Source organism: Furipterus horrens, unplaced genomic scaffold (assembly GCF_987537825.1).
Source record: "Furipterus horrens unplaced genomic scaffold, mFurHor1.1.pri manual_scaffold_17, whole genome shotgun sequence".
Taxonomy (NCBI): Eukaryota; Metazoa; Chordata; class Mammalia; order Chiroptera; family Furipteridae; genus Furipterus; species Furipterus horrens.
In genome coordinates this window covers 102,908,931-102,920,547 of record NW_028327187.1, presented here as the reverse complement: position 1 = coordinate 102,920,547, position 11,617 = coordinate 102,908,931, and the positions used below count along the sequence as shown (strand labels likewise).

The 11,617-nt window shown below is 41.6% G+C and overlaps 1 pseudogene; it reads right to left on the bottom strand.

The window, feature by feature from the left end:
* Positions 1 to 8,091: 8,091 nt before the first annotated feature.
* Positions 8,092 to 11,070, bottom strand: LOC149991724 (polyhomeotic-like protein 1; annotated as a pseudogene).
* Between the last annotated feature and the right edge of the window lie 547 nt (positions 11,071 to 11,617).

The window sequence follows — 11,617 nt, the reverse complement described above, 5'->3', positions numbered from 1 at the left end:
GTGTGACAATTCTTTGGTAGACACAGAAAAACTCTTTCACACACCTGTCTTGCAGTGTCGCCTCCAGGAGATTATAGCGCAGGAATATTTCCCGGGACAGGATAGGTGGGGCACTTGGGAATTGAATGCAAATGACAGTCATTTCATGAGAAAATCCAAATCAATACCAAGATCTTCTGGTTTAGAAACATTTGCAAATTATAAGTAATACTTAGGCATAAGTATTAACAAATGACTAATACAAAAATTGATATACATACTAGTTTAAAACTACTGTCTCAACAAAAGGGAATACGTAAATATGTAATAACAATAATGGCACGCATGCTAAGGCCCAATATTTTTCCTCTGCTGTGGTTATATTAACGTTTCTATCAGAAGCAATTGTAATACTTGTCAATTGTCTGAATCTGCTGTCAGGTTTCATCCTCTGAGAGACAATCAGCACAAGTCTCTGTGTTCTCACAATTTTATCACATGGAGTTTCCCTTAGGCCCATTAAGGTCCCATTATCTTAACTAGGTTAACTAGGATCTCTTTACAATCTAAAAGAGCCTTAAGTCTGCATTTCTTATTGTTGTTTCTGCAGTAGAGTCTTTCAATTCCTGTCTTGTTTGGTTTGGGAAGTAGAACAATACCCTTTTTTGCTTCAGTAGTTCTACCTACCTAAGATTGTTACTTTTTGTTGGTTTTGTTGTTATTGTACAGAGAACAAGGTAATAGGCATTTTAAAATGCTGTATTACAGGGGACTTGTAATCCCTTCTGTAAGCATTATTTATTTTTTATGCAATCCTCATATAATAATGCCCCGAGGAAGATATTATTACTACTATATCAGAGAGGGAAAACTTGAAACTTCAAAACTGAGTTGAGCATTTGTTTCAAACCTCTGCAGAAAGTGATGATGCTAGGATTTCAAAGTAGGCCTGTAGAGGTCCAACTTGCTGTTCCCAGTGTACCATGCTTTCTCTTAGACTATGCATACGTTGTTATGGCAGATGTTTAAAGCAATATGATTTTTCATCCCAACTATCATTGCTATTTGAAGGAAACTCATTGGGACAAGTTCAAAATCAAAATGGGTGGATTTACTCTTAAGACTCTGGATCTCTCTTCTGTTTTGGATGCCTGTCTCTTTCATGCTTCCTTCTTATGACCTGAAGGTAGTCAGAAGTCATTCTTGATGACTCGACCTTGCAAATAATTTTAGATAAGATTTTAATTCTTCCATGCTTGATGACTACTAAGGGCTTAAAATTTATATTTCTCAAGCAGCTAGAGGAGCTCAAGACCTTCGCTCATTGTCCTTTATAAGACTATAAAGGGTTTTAAGTCTTGAGGGGGGATTGTTATTTTTTCATTGTTAAAAAATTAATTATTTATTTATTTAAAAAATAGAATAATACAAAAAAAGGTGAAGCCAGAGAACTTGTATGTACGACCCATGGGCATGGACTGCGGGGGGGGGGTTGCTGGGGGATGGATGATGCTGGGCAGAGGGGAGCAAAGGGGAAAAATTGAAACTCTTGTAACAATATAATCAATAAAATATACTTAAAAATTTAAAAATTTAAAAAATTTTATTTCTCAGGTTATTTTAGAAGAAAAAAATAATGATTCATACATTCTTTAACTTTAGGTATAGGTAACTCAAACCACATGTATATGTGTAGCACTTTTAGATATCTAAATATTTAATTCTGTCTATAAGAAGACAGAATGTTACATAGTGGGAAGAGCAAGGTGACTTTTAATTTTATGAAATAGTAAGAAAATAGAATTATTCAAATATATCTGCTCTAAAATTTTCAACTTCAAAATCATTAGTGAAAAACACACATGCATGTTCTCTCCAAGTTCTCCATGTAACTTATTTTGTGGAATGTTGCCTTCTTTGGCCATCATCATCTCTGATTTGGAAATCTGTAATAGTCTTCTCTCCTGGCTTCTTCCTTTTGCACCCATTAGTGTATTCGCAACATAATAGGCAGAGAGGATTCATTTAAAACATGTCATAAAAGCCAAAGTTTAACTATGGTTCAGAAGGCCCAACAAAACCTGACCGCCCCTGACCTATCTGAGCACTTCACTTAAAAGTCTCTCTCTCTCTCCCTTATTTTGCTCCAGCCACACTGTCCACCTTCCTTTGTCTGAAACTCATCAGCCACTCTCTGCCTCAGGGCCTTTGCATCTTCTCTTTCTTCTACCTGGAATACTACTTCTCAGTGTTTACATGGCTCACACCCTCACCTCATTCAAAGTAATCCAAATGCCCCCTTTTGTTCAAGTGAGACCTCTCTTAACCACCTCTTTGAAATTGCAGAGACCCTCTATTCCAATCTGTTTTCTTTGATGTATCTTTTCTCCATAACACTTCGCATCATTTGACTATTTTGTATTTCATTTATTCAGTTTTCTGCAACGAGACTATAAGCTGTATGAGGGCTGTGATTTGCCTGTTCATTTTTCTCACTGAGCTATGCCTAGAAGTTGTCATAAGACATGAAACTTAGTAATTTTTCAACAACCATTGTTTTTGGAATAAGTATATAAATGAATATACTTTGTAGAATAACTTCCAATAATCTATTTATTCCTCTCATAGTTATTGAGTAACCCCTATGAACAGGCCCTATACTAAGCACTGAGGATAAACTATTCAATTTTAAATTTATTCCCAGTCCTCTTCTGGAAGAGATAGATAGCTTTAACAGGGGATATTTCTAATTTACAATGTACATCTGACATTTCCTCTGCCTCCCCAAACCCACTCTTTTGGCTAGTTTCTTCTTATTCATGGTGACCAATGAAGCAATATTCTCCTATTTTAGTCTTTTTTTATTTATTTATTTTTAAATTTTATTTATTTATTTTTTAGAGAGAGGGGAAAGGAGGGATAAAGAGAGCAAGAGAAACATCAATGTGGGAGAGATACATCAATCGTTGCCTCTCGCACGTCCCCAACTGGGGACCTGGCCTGCAATCCAGGCATGTGCCCTGACTGGGAATTGAACCGGTGACCTTTCAGTTCACAGGCTGGCACACAATTCACTGAGCCACACCAGCCAGGACTGCTTTAGTCTTTTAATTGCATGAAAAACTAGATTATTGAATAAGCTGGATGTTTTTCTCCATGTTCTGTCAAACATCCCTTCTGCAGCTCTGGGTTAAATCTCAGATAGAAGCCATGGCCAATATTAAAATATCCAGTCCATTTCAAGCTTCTGTTTGTGTCATGTCTTGTCCAAAGCAAATTCATGACCAAACCTACAGTCAAGGGATGGGAAAGTATGTCCCACTTAGAGTGGGGGGGTTCATAAAACATTACATAGTAAAGCGTGGGTAGAAAGAAAGATGAAGAATTGGGGATATTAAGGCAATATTCCACAAGCTTGGATAAAACGGGTATAACTCAGAGCTTCAATAGGCAAAGAGGGACATTTATATGGTCACCCTATACATAGAATGTTAAAATGTGTGGATATTTAAAACCTGTTCTTATCATCATTTGAAAACCCCATCCTGTTCTGTGTGCATTGCATCAGTGCTGGCTGTTATCTTCCCAGTATTCAGAGATAAGAATCACTTTATCTATTTTCTTGCACCCATAAGCAGTTTCGGTTAGCATTAGCACATTCTCCATTGAGTGCTTGGCTCCTTTGGAAGCTCCAAAATCTTTTGCTTACACTGCATGGATTTAAAGGAAGAAATAAAAAGGGGTAAATGCTCTCTTGACCTCATGTTAATTTTAGACTTTCAGTGCCATGCTCTCTTCTTTTTCTTCTGTTCAAATAGCTGCTTCTAGACTCTTGTAGTTTTGTTTTCAATTCTTGAATTCATAGATCTCCTTCTCTATCTTGACAGACTATATTATTTCCTGTTTCTACCTAAATCTCCAGGAATAACATTAGCTGACTACTTACTGATTACCCTACAATGACGTCATATAAACAATTAACAATGAGCATAATTTGGAATTAAAAAACCCTCAGTTTTTACTTAGAGGTGGTAATCATCTTTGTTTCTTCAGTATAGCACTAGATATGTTTAGATCATAAAATCTAAGTTTTCATTTTTTAGGCAGCAATTGATTTCATCTTAACATTTTTGCCTTAATTTCGTTAACATTTAAAGGAGTACTGTGAATATGTTTGATTTTCGTTGAGATAATTGGATTAAGTCAGAAACAGAAAAAACGTGTTTTCATGATAAGTAAAGGGAAAATCAGGCACCTTGGCTATTATTGGTTTTGGATCTGTTACTACTTGAGGTGTGAAGGTCTGGTTCATTTCTCCTGAAAAATAACCTTTTATGTTTTGTTACTGCTAGGTGATCTGCTCTCACTTACTTAGTCAGGAGAGCTGGCATAGTGTTGGACATTCAGAAAAATATCATGTTTTTGTTTACAGTTACTTAAAAGAATATATTTTTAAAACCTCTAAAATTAGAAAATTTTACTTATCAGATATATAGGTCACGTATATTTACAATATCATGTAAAACAAAGATAAAAGGGGCTTGGTAATCTGTGTATTTCATAACTTCTTAAATACAATGACTATATTGTTTCTCTATGTCTCAGATGGCTCTTCGGTGTTGTATTTCCCATAAAATGTGACCCTGTAATGGGAATTTTATTGTTTGATGAGCTCATAGATTAGATAGAGTACGGTAGTTATTGTCTACCCACTAGAGGCCATCAGCACCCTATCCCCCCATTTAGCAACCAAAAATGTCTTTAGACAGTGCCCATGTTCCCCCTGGGGGCCAAAATCATCCCTGGTTGAGAATGACTATTCATAGTCACTTTCAGTTTTCATCATCACCTAAGTGCTTAAAAATGCGTGAAGTAGTGTTAAAAAGACACATTCTGTAGTCCTCTTTTCATGTCTGATGTTGTAAAGCCAGCTTATTTGAACTTTCATCACCCAGGATTTCTATTAACCAGGGTTTCTGAGCATTTATTGTAAAACAGTAGGTGAAATTTATGATCAGAATTTTCTCCAGGAAATAATTCAAAAGTGAATTTATTGTTTTAGCAATCCCCTTCCTTTCTTTGCACCCAGATTCTTACCTGCAGCACCCAGTGTTTTCACACTTTTCTCTGTAAAAGTCCAGGCACTTTAGCATCCTGTTAACCTCTCTTCTTGTCTTATTCTACTCGAGCTTTACTCCTCTATCCCACCAAAGGCAAGATAGGCCCCAGTCAGCCTCACTCTCTCCTGTATTTCATCACCTAGAAGATGATAGGCATCCAGTGAATATTTGATGAATGGACACATTCTTTCTACAGGACACAGAAACATGGATAACATTTGTAAGAAAACATTTCACTAAATGCATCTTTATTGAGATGTCATGACCTGTCAGCAGGTTTGTGTTTTGGCCCCACTACAAGTTCACGGTCCAATCTCCCTCTTATCTACATTTGATAGTCTAACTACAGACATTTTATCCTGAACTCTTTGATTCCTCTCCAATTATATTTCAACAAAAGATCTCACCTAACACTTCACCAAGAAAATAGACACTAATTCAAGGCTCACCTTTCATTTTCAAACAATTTATCAACATGTTCAGCGAGTTCTCCCTGTCCCCCTTTCATCCCATAAAAGGAGTAAATAACTATGTAAGGTGTCAGGTGCGCACTGGAAATATTGGAGGGAAGACTTTGTAAAGTATATGACTGTCTAACCACTATGCTACACACCTGAAACTAATACAAAGCAATATTGAATATAAACTATAATTGAAAAAATTTTAATTAAAAAAATAAAATTAAAAAGAAAAGGGAGGGAGCCTTCTCTTGTTCAAGAATCACCTCTTAACCTGTACTCTGCATATCATGCTCTTTCTGGCTTCCTGAAACCTCTTATGGCCTAAATTATTCTTTCTGTGACTTCATTCTTTAAATTCTGTTTAGGAATACTTTCTTTTCCCTCTTCAATTAAATGTACTCAAGCTTTTTTCATCTTAAAATAGTCAAGCACACTCTCAAAACAAGAATCACTCACAACATTAACAATAATATATTATTCTAAAATGAGGGCAAGAATGTTTGTTATGTTCACTGCTATATTTTCAGGATCTAGAAGAGCCCAGTATACTGCAGACACACAGTATGAAGATTCATTCATTAATCAACTCTTAACAATTGCCAGTGTTTGCTGTGTGGAGGACACCATTCAAAATACTCCATAGCTGCTCTTACTTAATCCTCGTAAGGCAGAGATCTATTTATTTCACTTTATTACTAGAGAACCCAGGGTACAGCAAAAATAAGTAACTTCTTCAAGGTCACTGATGCCTTGCCCTCTTAGTCTCTAGACATGCTATCTCTCAATTATAAATAGATAGTAATACCTCTAGCAAAAGATGGATAGATAATCAATATAATTTCCTTTCTTTCTTTCTTTCGTTCTTTCTTTTGTTCTTTCTTTCTTCCTTCTTTCCTTCCTTCCTTCCTTCCTTCCTTCCTTCCTTCCTTCCTTCCTTCCTTCCTTCCTTTCTCCTTTTCTTTCTTTCTTTCTTTCTTTCTTTCTTTCTTTCTTTCTTTCATGCATCTATCTATCTGTCTCTATCACTACCTCTGTTTAATCTTATTCAATTCTAGAGTGGAAATATTTCTTTCTTTTTATGTGCCAAACACTTTTAGTCCCTGTAGCCAACAGAATGATGCCAACCATGTCTCTACACCAGCTAGTGAGCCTGCCATGGATGCAGGAGAAAATGTTCAGTAGGAAGGGAGTGAGTGACAACAACGAAACCTGGGCCACAGCTACAGTCAGGCAGTCCAGAGGGTGCACTAGATTTTGCTCCTCTTGTTACACAACCTAGAAGAAACCTACCTTTCCCATTGTGGAGGTACATTTACAATCCACCCATTGCATGCTTTACCATACTGTATATCCCTCTTCTTGGAGAACCGAGACCCTGGGTATGTTATCAGAAAAACCCTGGACCTTCCTGTCAACACTATAAAGAATTATAGGTCAATGAACCTATTAGCATGCACGCAAAGCTTATTAGTGAATGGGGGAGCAAAACCAAGACTGGCAAAAAGCCAGGGTGCCAAGCTCGCCCTAGGGTGGCCAGAAGGCCAAGAGGGCCAAAAGTGCTAAGAGAGTGAGTCCTTTGTTCTGAGGACATATATAGTTGGCAGGATGGGGACGAAGACGTTATATACTGATTGACGGATAAAGGTGGAACCAGCTTTTTGGGAGGTGGAGTGACTACCCAAACTTTATGTGTGAAGGTCTGTTAGCCCGAATCCTTATCTTGCTCCAGACTCTATTTGTTCTTATTGTAAAACACATAGGTGAAGGAAGGCAGTTAATTAAAGTTGGGGCAGTTACCCAAAGTTACTTATGGGCTCTTTCTATAAACATTAGGGACTATCTGTAAAACAGATAGTGACCACAGGTAGGCAATTAACCAAAGTTGTTTTATGGGCTTTTTTCTTTGCGCATTATGGACCCTCTCATGCTTTTCTGGCCTTGGAATGAAAGCACAGTTTCAAAGGCTTTCCCTTACCAATACTGGAAACGATACATAGAATTTAAAGGACTGCCCTCCTCCCATGTTAGCATGGTGTTTTCTTGTGATGTTGGAACACCTGAAAATATTATCAGACCAGGCCCAGAACTGCTGGGTTAGTGGGTGAGACACGTCTCCCTGTGCTTCTAGTCTCCTCTGTTAAGTTCTTTGTTAGATTGCAGTGGTGCGGATCCTGCCTTTATTTCCCCTCTGCTACTCATTCTACTGTAACAGGCACTCCACTCCTGGATAAGTAAGGCTGAGCAGTATTAGTCCTTTAGACTTCCTCTTTTATAAAGATTGGATTAGGGTAGGTGAAAATTGTAAAGGTTTTTTTTTTAAATTAAGTAGAACTCAGAGAAAATATCAAAGCTCCACAGTGTAGCACCAGCAACCAATTCTCACGCTTTCCTTCCCTGTTTTAGTAATCCTCTCCACAGATTTGCATACTTGAAACAGTTCTTTATTCCCTTTGAAGTCTCTGCTGGTACCAGGTTATAACCTAGACAGTGGGGAGTGTCTGCTTTAGGCTGCTTTATGCAAAAGGGCCACTTTAGGTCTCCTTGAGGACATTAATCTTGCCTCAGATCTTGAGGGCTAAGCCCAGCTTGATGTTCATGGCACTCATAAGATGTTCCTTTTTAAGTAATAAAAGGGCTTGTCCATCAATCTCCTAGGAACAAAATGACTCTACAGTGTCTTGATAGCTTTGCAGAGGAGCTTGATAATCTCATAAAGTTCCTCTACACTCCAATGGCTAGGATTACTGGATAGGAACACAAGATTAATGCCATGTAATTGTGGTACAGGAGGAACTGTACTGGGGTTCCCCAGATCTTGCTCCCAATGCCCAGCTCTCACTGATAAAGTCCAGGAGATGTTGGAGAGAGTGCTTCATCATAACTGGAATTATCTGAACCCCGGATAGAGTCCTTTTGACCCCAGTTGTGCTTGCCCTGGATCTTGGCCCAGGGATATCAGAGGAGTTGTAGTGAGGTCCATGCCATTGAACATGAGCACAGGGGGCTTCTTGAAATTATTTTCATTTTTTTCCCTCTTCAACTGGAACTGGTGGCTACAGCTCACGTTATGCCTCTTAGCACAAGTCATGGAGAAGAATCTCTTGGAGCCACAAAACTGCTCTGCAGGGTCATCCTTTCCACAGTGCTCACACTTCAGGATATTCACCTCATCTAGCTCAGCAGATGGGCTGTCCTTTCCCAAGGGACCACCTGATTGATTCTTATTCAGTCCTGTCAGGAGGCCAGTCTGTAGTGACTTCTCGGACTCTTTCAGTAACAGAGAACAACCCATGGGAAAAGGTTCTGCTCCTTCCTCGATAACAAAGCCTTCAGTGATGTAAGTGAGGATCTGGGGCTTCACAATGGCTCGTGGGAGTTTTGAGTCACCCATCTGTCTGGACAGCATGACTAGTTTAGGAGGTGGTACTGATGGGGCATGAGCCAAGGATACTAGTTCACTGCTTAGGGTGTTATTATTCACATTGGTAACTGATTCAACTTTGTCTCCAAGATTGCTCTTCTTCTCCATGGCCTTTGGGCTCTCTGCTACTGGAGATGCCTTTGCAGAAAACATTGAACCCAATGTGGAGACACCATCTTTTTCCTCCTCAGAGTCAGCCTTGAGTTTGACACCCAATGTCTGGGGTTTGCCGGCAGGGGCACAGACTGCATGTAGAAGGCAGAAGGGAGCCAGGCTACAACAAAGGAGGAGGTGGTAGCCCCACCCTTTACCATATGTGCTGTCCACTGAAAAGGAGCAAGGGTCATCCCAGAGGCAAAAGTGGGAAGGCGCTCCTGCAGTGCACCAGGAGCTTGGGATGAAGATAGCGAAGAGGTCAATTGGGACTGACCAGGCTGCTTTGTACCTGGTATCCCCCGGGTAGTAGGCACAGAAGCTGCCAGCTGTGCCAACCCCAAAGTCTGTGCCTGGGCTGAACCTGTCTGTCAGGTGCACACAACTTGCACAGGGATGTGGGGCGGTGATTGCTGAGTAGCTGACCTCTAAGCAGTCCCTAACTGAGGAGGCTTGATTGGTGCTACTGGTGGTTTGGATAGGAGAGAGATGGGTGGCTTGGGAGTTGGGTTGGGTGGGAGGGACAAAGGTGAAGACTGAAACATGGGTTGAACAATCTGGGTTTGGGCTTGCTGCTGGAACTGGGGAGGTGGGACCTGCTGAGTTGGTGGGACTCGTGGTGGCTGAGGGGCAAAGAGAGCTGCTGCTGCTACTGCTACTGCTTGGCCAGCTGGAGGTGTGTGGCTATATGGAGCAGCTGAGACTGACGGTGCTTGAACTGCTGCTGGTGGCAGATGGCAATATGCTGCCAGATTACCACGTGTTTCTGCTGGAGGTGGGTCTGTTGCTGTTGCTGAGTCAGGGATTGGGGCTGGACCTGTGTGTAGGTGACTGAGCTAATAAGTGTCTGGCTGAGAGCGGTGTGGCTGTCCGGGTCAGGTTCACATCTATGCTCTGCTGACCAGTGCTCTCTACTTCTGCCTTCTTGGCTGCAGTACTTTCTGCCTTGATCTGGCTGCCCTGACTCCCAGTCACTGTTCAGGCTGCAGGGAGGGACTGTATTACTCATGTAACCTTCCTGAGACAGCTCTCAACACCACCTATTCATGAGGAGGGCAATGGACCCAAGCCCCCAGGTATCTGGCCACTTCCATCTGAACCCATGGCCCCTGGGATGCTATTCTTACTGCCTCCACTGGCATGACTAACATTGAGGGACTGGCCTGAGGCTCCAGAGTAAGCCTGAGCTAGGGCCTGGCTAGTGGCTTGGGAGAAGCTAAAGACAAGGGATGCTCCAGGAGGAATGGCCTTCTGAATAGAGCGTTGTATTTGAAGTCCTTTGGCTGAGGCTTATTGGTTCTTCACTGCCAAGTTTTGCACCTGGTCTGCATCTGTATGAACTCCCAGAGATTGGCCAGATGGCACCTTCTGCTGGACTGTAGCCATTGCCCCATTAGGCATCAGGATGAGTTGGGAGGCTAGAGGCACATTCTGGCCCAAGATCTGGTTTCTTTCAATAAGTTTCCCAGCTGTGGCTGTAGATACATCTGAGCTTGGGACTGGTTGAGGGGTGGGGAGGTGGTGTTCCCCAGTAGTGCAGATTGGGTCAAAGTGGTAGCACTGGGAAAGCTCATACTCTGGGATCGGCTGATGAGCTGGGTGGCTGACATGGTGGCCAGAATGATTGAGGCCTGGGTGGTGGCAGTCTGCTGCTGTGCAGTGCTGGTGTTTGGGGAGCTGGCCTGCCAACTAGCAGCAATGGTGGCCTGCTGGACAGCAGCCAGGCTATGCTTCTGGGCATTGCTGAGCTGCTTACTGCTGGAGCATGAACTAGTGGAAATATTGAGCTGCATTGGGCTGACACTGCAGCGCCTGCAGAGCCTGCGACAGCTTGCCTTTTGTACAGTGACATTTGAGCTATCTGGGGCTTACAGCTGCCCCCAGAGTTGGAATTCCTCTTGGTGGAGCTGGAGTTCTGCTCACTTTCAGTCTCCATGATAGTGGTCCCCAAGACTAGTGCTCTGACTCAAAACTTTCGCACTTGGCTCAGCACCCAAATGCTCTTGGAGGTCATCCATCTCATGTGCCAGGTACCCCAGTCACCGGGCTGGGGTGGGGGTTTGCTCAGCCTCCTTGGCAGGCTTCTCTGCCTCCTCCATTTCTTGAAAGGACAGGGGCACCGAAGGCAGGGGAAGGTGGGAGGTGCCCGGCACAGCAGTGGTTCCCCGCCCTTCCAGGTATGGGCCCACCCATGGCTCTGCCAGGCCTCTGGGGTTTGCTTAGGGCCTGTCATTTCCTGCTGGGCTGAGAAGTGAAATATCTCATTATAAAAAATTAAATCCGGACTTCTGGTCTAGATGGAGGTATAGGTAGACATGTTTGCACAACCTCCTTGTACGACCATAAAAAAAATCGCAACTACCCTCAAAACAAAAAACACCCAGAACTGCCAGAGAATCAAACTATGGAAGTCTAACAACCAAGGATTTAAAGAAGACATATTCATCCTATGGTAGAAGGAGCAGAACCATGGAGCTGAAGTG